Below are 12,606 nucleotides of genomic sequence, written 5' to 3' on the forward strand. Positions count from 1 at the left end.
ATGGGTGCATGTTATTGATTTCCATGTTGTTGGAAATGAACACACTTGTGATGAAAATCATCCTCATGTCCCTTGCATGCATACCGGCAGGAACCCGGGAAAACCTCTGCCTTGGGTAGGCATGAGTTTGTCGCCGGTCTCCGTTGGGACGGTTATGTCCGGTATGGCATGGTAGGGTATAATGAGCGGTGATCCTGTTGGTTGAAATGTTGTTGTTATACATGACATGCAGGGAAGATTATAAACCTCCTGAGTCGATCGTAGATCGAGTCTTGTTCCAGTAACCCCCATACTTGTTTCGTACTACCACTCATCTCTACAGCAAGTAGAGTATGGTTCAGTAATTTGTCAACCCCTTTCTAGCACACACCGTACAGAGGGGCCGGGATGAGGGTACCACGGCCATGGATTAAAGCCAGTCATCCGGTCAGGGGGCATGGGTGTTTTCGGTTGTAGCCGAGGGGGTAGCTTCCTCAGTTTTGCACGCGGTATAAATTTTGTGATCCCATGCTAATCGAGGTTGTAGCCTCCCCACTTAGAGTTTGCTTGACAGGTGTCGTGGGTGATTCCAGACACGTGTAAGTTAAGCTGGTGTGTGCAAGTCAGGTGCGTTTTCATTTAAAACACCGTAGACGGAATTAGTCTCGATGGACTAATGGAATCCGTTACTCGTGGGTAAAGAGTACACCCTCTGCAGAGATTAAATCTATTCGAATAGCCGTGTCCATGGTTAAGGATTTCAGTCTGTGATGGGTCTAGTGTCGGTCTTAGTGTTGGTCTTCGGAGGTGAAAATGTAAAACCAGAACGGAAATTAATACTTGTGACTTGTGAATATTATGATTATTATTATTGTTGACTAACCCGTGATATTACTGTTATCATCAAGTATCTCTAGGATGGTTCTACCTCTGGGATATTCACTATGATTGTTTCTTTTAAAGCCCTATATGTGGTGTCGCTCAGACGCCCGACTGTGGCATTTCTTTTAAAGCCCTTTATGTGGTGTCGCTCAGATGCCCGACTGTGGCATTTCTTTTAAAGCCCTGTATGTGGTGTCGCTCAGATGCCCGACTGTGGCATTTCTTTTAAAGCCCTGTATGTGGTGTCGCTCAGATGCCCGACTGTGGCATTTCTTTTAAAGCCCTGTATGTGGTGTCGCTCAGACGCCCGACTGCGGCATTTATTTTAAAGCCCTTTATGTGGTGTCGCTCAGACGCCCGACTGTGGCATTTCTTTTAAAGCCCTGTATGTGGTGTCCCTCAGACACCCGACTGTGGCATTTCTTTTAAAGCCCTGTATGTGGTGTTGCTCAGACGCCCGACTGTGGCATTTCTTTGTTGTTTATTTCATAATTTTAATATTGCTAAGTTATTGCATATTCATAATTAACATGCTTATACGCATCCGAGTTATATTTATATTTTGTGACTGACGTCATGAGTATAAAATATTTTCAGCACATCATTATATTATTCCTGTGTTTCATAATGTTTGCGAGTACATTCAAAGTACTCACTGGCTTGTCCCTGGCTATTGTCTTGGCCAGATTTCTTGCGCGGAAAGGAGCGACCGTGTTGAGAGACCCGGAACCTAAGCAAAGGTGATAGCAGCCTCGCGAAGATAGGAGTTAACCTGGTCAGCTGTTCCCGTGGGAAATGGAGTCCCATAGACACTAATGATTCACAACCCGCTTCCGCCATCAACCACTAGAAACCATTTGTTGTACTCACAGACCAGAATGGTCTTGTACTACATATTTTGTATTTGCTTGGAATTTCTGTATCAAGTTGGAGCCTCATCAGCTAACATAATCCTGGGGCTGATGAGCACGACGGTCTCTTTCTGGGAATTGATACCCGGAAAAACCGGTCGTGACACAGATGCAATAGATAGTGTGGAAAAAGAGGGCATGAAATAGTTGACATGTATATTGTTTAACTAAAACAGATAGCATGACATAATTTCACATATATAATGTCTATCTAAACTTGATAGCATAGCATAACATAATTCAAAGATATGATGAATAACTAAATAGGATCGCATGACATAATTCACCTACATGTTATCTAAGTAATCAGGATTGCATCATTTAATTCACATATGTGATTTATATGCTAAACAAAGGGCATTCGATATGATGTCTGAACTAAGAACATGGTGTTGAATATTGTGTATATGATGTCTAAACTATGCAATGCAAGACACCGTATGCATGATATGAGCACTATAACCATGCCAAGTTAGAGCATACACCTCAGTAGGGGAATAGGACTGGTCATCTGTCTCTGAATCCATCTCTGAGGAGCTATTGGGAGCCAACAAGAGATCTGCTTCGATAGGTAGCACTGTCTGCTCTGAAGGCCTTGTTTTCACTCCAGATTTTTCCATCTCCCACCCAAATGGCTGATTCACAGGAAGAGTAGTTTAATGTACAAACATTGCCAACAAATGGAAATGTAATGAAGAAAAGAATGGGCAAGATATCATTCCAATATTTGATGCCTGGTTAAACAGGATGGCATTGCACATTTCACATATATTATGGCTGGCTAAAAGACATGAGACTGCATAATTCCCATATATGATATAGAAACTAAATAGGTGGCATTACAGAACATGTCTAAACTAAGCAGATGACATATATGATGTCAAAAGTAGGCACTACAAGGCAACATATGCATGATATGACTAACATCATCATGCCAAGGTAGAGCAAACACCTTGGGGGGTCAATAGGAGTGGTCAGCGGCATCTGAATCCGCCTCAGAACAGATATCTTCCTCTGGATTACAATCTGGAGAGGGGTGGGGAGGGTTTGCCATTGAACCCACCATGGAGCAATGTCTGCATGACAATGTATTGTCGTGCAAAACTCTTCTCTTTTTCTCCACATGTTCAACATGACTGTGTACAATATCTGACATGCATACGAAAAAATATGGTGAGATTATGTAAGGAGAGCATGCAGAAATTTAGAGTGATGGTAACAACCAGTGGATGGATCCAAAAATAATGATAGCGGGCTGATGATTGCTTTAAATTAATAAAAATACAGATGATGATTGCTTTACTATTTGTTTCCCACCCAAGATGAACAACATAGGCATACCCTAGGTGAACCAGATATTAGACAGACATATTATTCATTGTTGCCTCGATATGTGCCCCACAACTAATTTAGAACTCAAGTTTGAACATTAATTTGGACCTGAGTTGGGAGTCCAAGAGCTGAACAGGACGATAAAGTAGCAGGTAAGTTTAAGCAATGCATAACATAAGAAGAAACAAAAGAGTGCGACCTCTCTTGTGGACCCGTGTACTCCTCAGGTTCATCTTCTAAGTCGATGATGGTGATGCCGTTGAGGTGGGTGCCGGCGGCAGGGAAGGAGATCTGAGGCGGCGAAAGACGGTCAGGAGTCGTGATGTCTGGTTTGGTGGATGCTTCTATCAATGGAGCAGCTCAGGTGAGGTGGACGACGTCGCGGCAGGAGCAGGACAAACCAAACAAAGTTCCCTTTGATGCGTACCTCTAACTGAAGTAATTCTGTAAGGGCTCATTTGGCGTGCATGATTCTTAAAACGCAGGGATAGGAAAAACACCGGAATAGGATAGGAAAATGCACATGGTAAACAGAGCATTTGTAAACACAGGATTTATGTCAACTTGGGTGTTTGGTTTACAGGAATTGGAAGAGTAGAGGAATGCAAAGAAACATGGCCAAAATAAAGAAAAAAACCATATGAAAGCGTGTACAGTTAGAATGTTATTCTGGCACTAATGCACTTGGTCTTGTTTTCATGCATAGGATTTTGAAAAGTAGGTCCAGGTGGATGTTTTGCTTCATTCCTTTCAACAAAATGCATGAATAATTGAATAGTAGAGTGCCATTGGAAAATTCCCTATTGTTATGTTTTTCTGTTGAACCAAAATAGCCCTAATGGATCGACGTGAATGTATATTAATAAGTGATGCAAGAAGTGTACAACCTCTTTGCCGTAGCCGTGTCGACATCAGCATCATTGGGTTGGTCGCTAAAGCAGTTGAGGAAGAGGTGGCTGTCGGAGGTGTGGAGGAAGATCTGAGGAATCTGTAGACGGCGTCCAGGGCACTACTCTGTTGTAATGGATCGTTCTGTCGTTGGAGCAGCTCCGGTGAGCCGTAAGACGTCAAGGCTGAAGAAGCACAAGACAGACATCGTCAATCTCAAGTGGGCTTCTAATAGCATCTCCAATAGATGATGTAAAATGGATGTAAAATTAACATCACCAAAAACCACCTAACTACAACAGATGAGGTAAAAACTGTTGACTCTGAACTTAACTGTTGAAACTGAAATTTACTGTGGAATCTGAATGCTACTATCGAAACTGAACACAATGGTAGCAGAGAGGCACTTGCCATGTAGTTTAGGGAGGGCCTGCAGTTCATCTTCAACCTGCACCCCCTGAGCCGCCAGCCACCACCGGCCCAACCGCCGGCCCCAGCGCCGCCTCGCCGCCCCGAAACAACTCACCACCGCCACCCCGGCCAGCCCTCTAGGCCCCTCGCCCCCCACCCTGAACCCTAAGATAGATAGTGGGGTACCTCTCCGTCGAGCCCCCTTCCCCGCTGCGGGTGGTTCTTCCTTAACTCCGGCGAGCCCCCCCAACCCCTGAAAATCAACTGACCCAAAAGTCGATTCAGTCGACTGAAGTGTGGCTTAATCGGAGCAGAGCAGCAGCACGAGCGAGGGGGAGAGCAGCAGCAGCAGCTGAGCGAGCGAGCGATTGAGCAAGAGCCGGAGCAGCAGCAGCAGCGCGAGCAAGCGGGAGCCGGAGCAGCAGCAGCACATCCGGCTGGTATGGACGCCGTCTCCAAAGGGGCCTCGCACTGGGGGAGAGCCGCCATGGAGATGTCGCCTGCGGCACCAGCTTCAAGGTAGCTGCTCCATGGGGGTGCAAGATGGAGCACCGTCAGTGCTAGTAGGTCGAGTTAAGGAGAATGTGCGATGCGATGAGTATACAACCTCTTTGGTGGCGCCGAGTAGGCCTCGGCTTCGTCCGAGGAGTCGGTGAGGATGCTGCGGTTCCGGTGGAGCAGGTTAAGGCGGTGCTGTGGGGATGGAGCAACCGCGATAGACGAGGCGATTGTCGGAGCAGCTCCTTGGAGGTGGAGGACGGGGCGGCTAAACCGGAGGGACGGCAAGATGGATGACGGATCCTCATCCAGGGAGGTGGACGAGGGACGTCGGGCTGTTGCGGTGGACGACGTCGTCGGGGAAGAGGCTCCGGCTGGGCAGCGGTGATGTGGCGGACGGAGGAGGGTGGGGTTTCACAGCTGGAGCGGAGAAGTTATGGTGGCCTGGGATTTCGAATGGCGAAAAGGGGACGATGGGAGGGGGTGAAGCATGACTTAGGGACGTGCTTGTCCAAAATGTAGGGTGTGTTACAAAAGTACCCCCACCGATTTGAACTAGCGGCCCTTTCGGCTTAGGGTTAGAAGGGGGATTTCACATGTTGGGATTTGGCAGCTGGAGGGAGTTTTCGCGTGCGTTGTAATTTCGGCATAGAAAGGCGCGGGTTGTGAAGGCGCCAGTTTTGGGAGCACGATATCTGAATTTTTGGGATATAACAAGACACGGGTTGAATTTTAGGGACAAGCCTAACGTGTAGTAATATTGTACTTGTACGTACCGAATCAATTCGCACTTCCCTCAACCAAAAAGAAAACAAAAAACAAAACTTTTCACACCACACAAAGAGAGAGTCTTGCCCCGTTTTACAATACAAATGCTATTCAAAGCTACTCCCTCCTTCCATCTATATAGGGCCTAATGCGTTTTTTGATGCTAACTTTGACAATATAATAGAGCAATGGTATATGACATGCAACTTACACAAAGCACACCGTTAACTTTGTCTGTGAAAGGTTCTTTCAATGATATAATTTTCACATTGTGCATGTCATGTACTATTAATCTCGTCAATAGTCAAAGGCGTTCTTAAAAATCTCATTACACCCTATATAGATGGAAGGAGGGAGTTTGAATCCATGTTATGTCCGACTAAATTTTTTTGCTTGCTGTATAATGCATGTAACCTACTCATACCAACATTTTAGTGCATTCCAAATGTCTATACTATCACTGCAATTCGAACTAAATTTGAATTTGTTTCTCTATTTCAATAAGATTCTACAATCATGATTGTTGCCAACTTCAACCATCATAGTTTCCTTGCTATCCGCCAGATATAAATCGGACAGCCTATAATGCAGGATGGCAGGCACACCATCATCAACAACTCCGTTTTTTTATAAGAGTAGAGATAAAATATATTAAATGTAGTATAACATGTTCATAAACACACCATGTGTATCACCGTTATATATATTCACACATGCGTCAGTTTAAAACACTAGGATAAATTCTTCAAATATCCGAATTCGCTTTTTGTAATGAAGTATATATGATCTCTATTCATCTTTTACACCCACACAACCCTCTTATCTTTGTAGCTAGGGCTAACTTTCTCTTGTGCATGCACATGCCCGCATCCCTCTCACCCTCCCTCAGCATTCTCTAGCTCCATCGCGCAAATTCGTCTTTTCACTTTAGGTCGTTCACCCACGGTGTGTGTAAGCCCCCCAGCTCCTTCTTTACGGCACACATCGATCGATATGCCTCCCTAGCCAGGTGTGCCTAGCACAAACACAAGCTTCCCCTCTTCTCTGGTCACCATCCATGCCTCACTCCCACCACTCGTTTCATCGTTCTCGTACTCGCACACTCCTCCCCGCTCGATATAGTATGCCTCTCGTACCACCTCCTACATGCATCCCTCTATCTCTATCCTTCTCCTCGTGCCTCATTTTCTTCTAACACACACATGCATGTATACCGATCGATCTCCCAACATATACCTGGATCGACTTTAACTACCCCCCCATCGATCGACGTACCTCAAAAGTTATGTCTCTCCTTTCTCTAACAAAGGGCGATTGATCTTCCTATGTAGTTATGTCTGCTTACCACACCCACATCATCCCCCCTCATCATTCATGCATGCCTCCTGACCCGTCTCTCACATGCACATGCACAGACAACAAGCAGCCATCTCCTCTCTTATTGATATTGTGGGTGTGCCCTCCGTTTGTCTAGCAAGCCTATCCCACCATTTGCTAGAAGCAACTCGACTACCACCCCCTCCAACACTCTAGCTCTGTCTCTCTCCCAACCTTATTCCTCTCCTGCACATATGCATGGATGCCGATCGATCTCCCTTAATACATGAGGCAAATCGATCTTCTTAATACATGAGGTAGGCCTCTCTCCTCCTCCACACATATACCAGCCATTGTACCTCCATAGTTAATTGGGCCTCCCTCTTCCTCCACCACACACCGATAGTCGAGTGCTGCAGGTAGGTATCCATGCCACAGAGACAAACTGCACATGTCCCCTCTCACATTCAAGTAGGCCAGCCACTCTATATCTTTGACGTGGGCACACACAAATTCGATGGCACTCTTTAACGATCGCGCGTGCACACACACACACATCATCCCTCTTTTCGATTCTATGGACACCTCAAGTCAGTGATACCTCCACTCTCTTCTCGTGGTTCACCCCCTCTATATATATGTTATATCCAGGACTCTATTTCACACACATTGCATATGTTACATTTTTTGATTGAACCCCCCTGTCGGATTTCGGGTTCCGGCAGACCCTTGAGGTTCGAACACTCGGGTGCGCGCGGAGATTATGCCCTCTGTCTACCTGCTCCTCACCGAATCGCTAGGACCTAAACTACGAAAAGATCAACACAAGAGACACAGGGTTTATACTGGTTTGGGCCACCATTCTGGTGTAATACCCTACTCCAATGTGTGGTGTGGTGGATTGCCTCTTGGGCTGATGATGAATAATACAAGGAAGAACAGCCTCGCGAGGGCCTGTTCTTGACAGGTGCGATGAACTGCTTGGAGGAGTTCAGTCGCCCTATCTCTCTCTCTCTCTTTCTATTCTAGATGTATGCCGGATACCAGATGATGATCCTCTACCATGGGGGTGGCTAGTCCTATTTATAGACAAAGGCCCTGGGCCTCTTTCCAAATATTGAGCGGGAAGGGCGCCAACAATTGGCCATTTTGAAGGGGAACAGTGGGTACACTTATCCTGAGTAAAGTTGGTCCTCGCCTGTCAAAGGCTCTGGTGGTGACGCCTGCTTGGGCTCCACGGTGACCTCCATCCTGCCGTTGGACTGGTCTTGGTCTTGTTGCACCGAAAAGGATGCCTTTGCTTGATGCTCTCGCCTGCACTTGCTCCCTTTGCCCCAAAGAGGAAAGGAGGACACTACGCGGGCTGGCGCCCGACTGGCGCCCTTGGTCGTCATGGCTTGCGTCATGGGCACCTCGCGAGGTACCCCGTCTTGAACTCTCCGCCTCCTCGTGAACCATCCTGATGAGGTCGTGCCTGAGGAAGCTCCTTGTCGTCCGCACCGCGAGGCTCGGCCCCTCGCGAGGGTCTTGAGCTTTGTTTTGATGAAGATGGGCCGTGCTGGGCCCCCTTTGAGCCACGCCGCAGGCCTCAAGCAGGCAAGTCTGGGGACCCCCGTTCCCAGAACGCCGACAGTAGCCCCCGGGCCCATGGCGTGCCCGTACTCGGCCGAGCAGAGAGGCGAAAGGGCAAGTGCGAAGCGTCGCGGGCCCTAACAGCCTGCGGTCTTGGGCGTCGCGTGGCGGTTGATTGGATGTGGGCGCCTCTACAACTGCGCGAGTTGATAAAGGAGCAACATCTGCCCCTTGCCTTCTTTGCTTTCTCGAGTTGCTGCTCAGATCCCCTTTCTTGCGTCTCTCCTCCCCATCTCCGAAATCTTCAGATCTACTCCGTCCATGCACCCTAGCTAGACATGGCGCCTCGCCAAGCCCCGGCCGGAGCTTGGTACTCGTCCTCCTTGGACCCGCCAAATGTGTTGGAGGCAAGCCTTGCCCGGGTGCGCCAGATGGCGGCGGCGCAGGGCATCAACGGGGCGAAGGTGTTCAAGGCCGGCTCTGCCCTCCCTGAAGGCCAAGGGAGCACCTTCTATCTGCTCTTCGTGAGCGCCATCGTCACTAGTCTAGTGCCTCCCTTTTCCGAGTTCTTCTTCTCTGTCCTCCGCCACTACAACCTTCAAGCTATGCACCTCTATCCCAACACCGTCCTTCTTCTGGCAATCTTCGCCTATTATTGTGAGGCTCACGTAGGGGTGAAGCCCTCAATGGCCTTGTTGCGCCACTACTTCTCCCTCCGAACCTCTCGTGGTTCCGTCTCTACGTGTGCGAGCTTCTCGTGTACGGCAGCTCCATCGCCATTTCGAATCCTGGGAAAAGGATAGAGGGCTTCAGGAGAAAGTGGGTCTTGGTGGATGCTGGGCGCATCCACCCTCGGCTGATCCTGCCCTCGGGGCACCCCGTGAGCTCCAACGACTGGTCCCGAGTGGAGCTTGTGGATCCTCGTGCGAAGCCGGTGTTGGAGTAGATGGACGCGGATCTGAGGCCGGCCAGCATGGCGGCGGCGAGGCTGACTGGTGCATCGCTGCCGAGGGAGTTCTTGGAGCACCAACTGGCTCCGCTCCGCCAATACTCGCTTCCGATGTGGAGACCTCACCCGAGCCCCGCAGTCTTGGCCGATGAGGATCTGGCTGCGGTTCTCCAGTATTTGGTTGGCTGCGACGTGGCGAGGTTGGAGGGTGCTCCTACGCCCCTGTTCCTCCGCGAGGACTGGGAGCAAGTGGTGGGGCCCATGCCCGCCTTCAATGGAGACGGGCCCGTGCCCGCGGAGGCTCCCGAGGACCCAGTGGACGTGTCCTCCGGCGACTCCAGCAAAGAGAAGGAAGGAAGGGAGCGGGAAGAGGGGGCTGACTCCGAGGCACAGTCAAGGGCTCCCCCCCCTCTGGCGCAGGTCCCGCGCCCTACGCCTCTCTCTGAGCGATGACGACGAGGATGATGACGAGCAGGGCGGCGGGAGCCTGCCCCCGATCCCGAAGAAGGACCGGACCGGCCTGATCCCCCGCGGGTCCGCCCCAGCCCCAAAGCGATCCGCAGGCGCGTCTCCTGCTCCCGGGCTCCTTGAGGCTGACCCTTGCAGCCGGCTCTCGGGCTTCAAGTACGGCCGGAGGCTGCTCGAGCCCGCAAGCGATGACTAGTAAGTGCTTGATTCATGTCTAGTTTACTATTTTGTTGCTGAGGCTTGACGCTCGTATCTCCCGGCTAGGCTGGCACCCTCTGCAAAGAAGCCGAAGGGGGGCTCCTGAGGTTCCATCCATGGCAGCGCCTCTGACCGCGAAAGAAGATGAGCGTGATGCACGGGCCTCTCCTGCCCGGGCGCCCTTGCGAGGCCTGGCTGAGTCGGTTGGGGCGAGCTCAGCCCCCATGGCCCAAGCGACTCCCGAGGTGCCCCTGCCTGATGCCGCCACCACAGCCGTTGGGGCATAGCAGGCTCCGCCTCAGGATATTGTGGTCACTCTGCCGTCTTCTCCTCCTACTCCTCCGACTGCTGCTTCTCCGACCACTGTTCTAGATCGCGCTGTTGCCGAACTGGACCATCTGCGGCAGCATCTTCTGAGCGCCGACCCTCGTTTAGTGGCCGGGCGCTTGGAGCTAGCTTCTGGCTGGATTCACTCTGATGCTTCAATTCGGGCGGCGCTGGTCCAGGCTTCGACGGCCTGCGACGAGGAGAAGCAAGCCGTCCTTGGGGCGAAGGCTGCCCGTGACGCTGCCTTGGGGGAGGTGGCTAATGTCGAAGGTCACTGCGAGGCACTGGAGAGCGAGCTCAAGGGCCTGCAGGACCGGCTCGCCGAGGAGACCCGCCTTCGTCAAGAGCAGGAGGAAGGCATGAAGGCTCGCGAGGTGGCCGTCAAGGACTGGGACGCCAAGCTCAAGAAGCGTCGTGACTGCCTAGGCACGCTGGAGCAAGAGCTGGAGGCGAGGAAGGTTGAGCTGGACGGCAAGGCACGGGTTCTTGCCGAGGATCGCGTGGCCTTTGCGGAGATGGAGGAGAAGGCTCGTGCTTCACTGAAGACGCTTTATGAGAGCGGCCTGGAGAGCCCACTGGCCGGCGAGGAGGACGGCCCCGCCAAGCTGCTTCCCTTCCTGTTCCGTGCTCTTGAAGATGTCACCCTTGGCCTTGGCCCTACGGCTGAGGCCGAGGCATGCGTCTTGTCTTCTGCGGCGCTGACGCGGGTCTTCACCCACATCTATCTTCGCGACCCCAACGTCGACCTCGACAGCCTGCTGGAGCCAGCGAGCGGCAAGCACACCGCTGCCGCTACAGAGGCCGTGAAGGGTCGTGCGGAGGATCTGCTGGGGAAGTTCCGGGCCTTCAGCACCAGGCCGAACCGGAGCGCTGCCGGCCCTGCAGCTCCACAAGGCGAACCCGCTCCGCGCAGCTCCACCGCCGGCAAGTGACTCTGTTGTGGCTCCCGTCCTGCTTTTAGTTTCTGCACATGTATCATGCCTCGGGGAGGCGTTAAAACTTGCATTTGGTGCTGCGATAACAGTATGGACTGTAATATTTGCTTTTGAATTCCTTGAAATTTGCGCTATTTCCTTCCTACTTGCTTATGTCCTACACCGGTAGAGCCCGGCCCCGCGCATACCTCAGCCGCTGTTAGCCCCGACCGGAAACCAGGACGGGACCAAGGAGTGAGGGGCTATGTGACAAGTTAGGCTCCTGAGTCACGATGCTCAGGAGTCCCCCTTGGCGCTCGAACAGCAAGTAGGGAGGTGAGATGCGGGGGTGACTCCTTAGGGAGGTGAGATGCGGGTGGATCTACCGTTCTACGTCTGCAGAGCCCGCCCCCGCGCATACCTCAACTGCCGTCAGCCTTTCGGAACTAAGGAGTGGGGGCTACGTGACCAGTTAGGTTCCTGATTCGCGATGCTCAGGAGTCCCCCTTGACGCTCAAACAGCCTTCGTACCTTGGCTCCGCTCCGGGAGGGACGCGCGACGAACCAGGCCCGGGGGGCCTGGCTGGGTGGCGTGCGTCTGGGCGTGACCCAGGTGTAGCCCCCGTGCCCAGCCCCCTCGCACGGCACTCCCGAGGGGAGGCGTTGCAATGAGGCTAGGCACTGAGCTCTGGGGTCCCTGAGGTTTATGCGGACCGGGGGCCACCCTCAGTTGTTTATCACCAGCGTGGAGCATAGCGCTTCCGTATGTGTACGGGCATAGCCGCTCCTCGGCAGTGTCGTCAGCCAGCGCGGAGCATGGTGCTTCCACTGGTGCGTGGGAGGGGGCTCCCCTCCGGGAGGAGCCCCCGGGGCTTATACAACCCTGCCCTGACACGTGGCTGACACGGTAGGGCTTGACGAGGTGTATCTGGGCACCCGTGAGCCAGCGCGGGACTCACGCGGCCCTACCTCAAGGCGGGTTGCGCCTGGCTCTGGGCCTTATCTTGGAGTGTGTTCCTACAAATTTGGCTAGATGCCGGTGCTCTACGTCCTCGGGTGCCGGCTCTCGAGCTGGTCTCAGCCATCGCTGGTATGCCAGGTCGCGATGCCGTGGACAAGACCAGAGGGTGAGGGCCGGAGAGCCGGTAGGAGCAATGAGTCGCGATGCTCAGGCACCCCCCCCCCTTTAATG

This window comes from Triticum dicoccoides, chromosome 4B (genome assembly GCF_002162155.2).
Source record: "Triticum dicoccoides isolate Atlit2015 ecotype Zavitan chromosome 4B, WEW_v2.0, whole genome shotgun sequence".
Lineage (NCBI taxonomy): Eukaryota > Viridiplantae > Streptophyta > Magnoliopsida > Poales > Poaceae > Triticum > Triticum dicoccoides.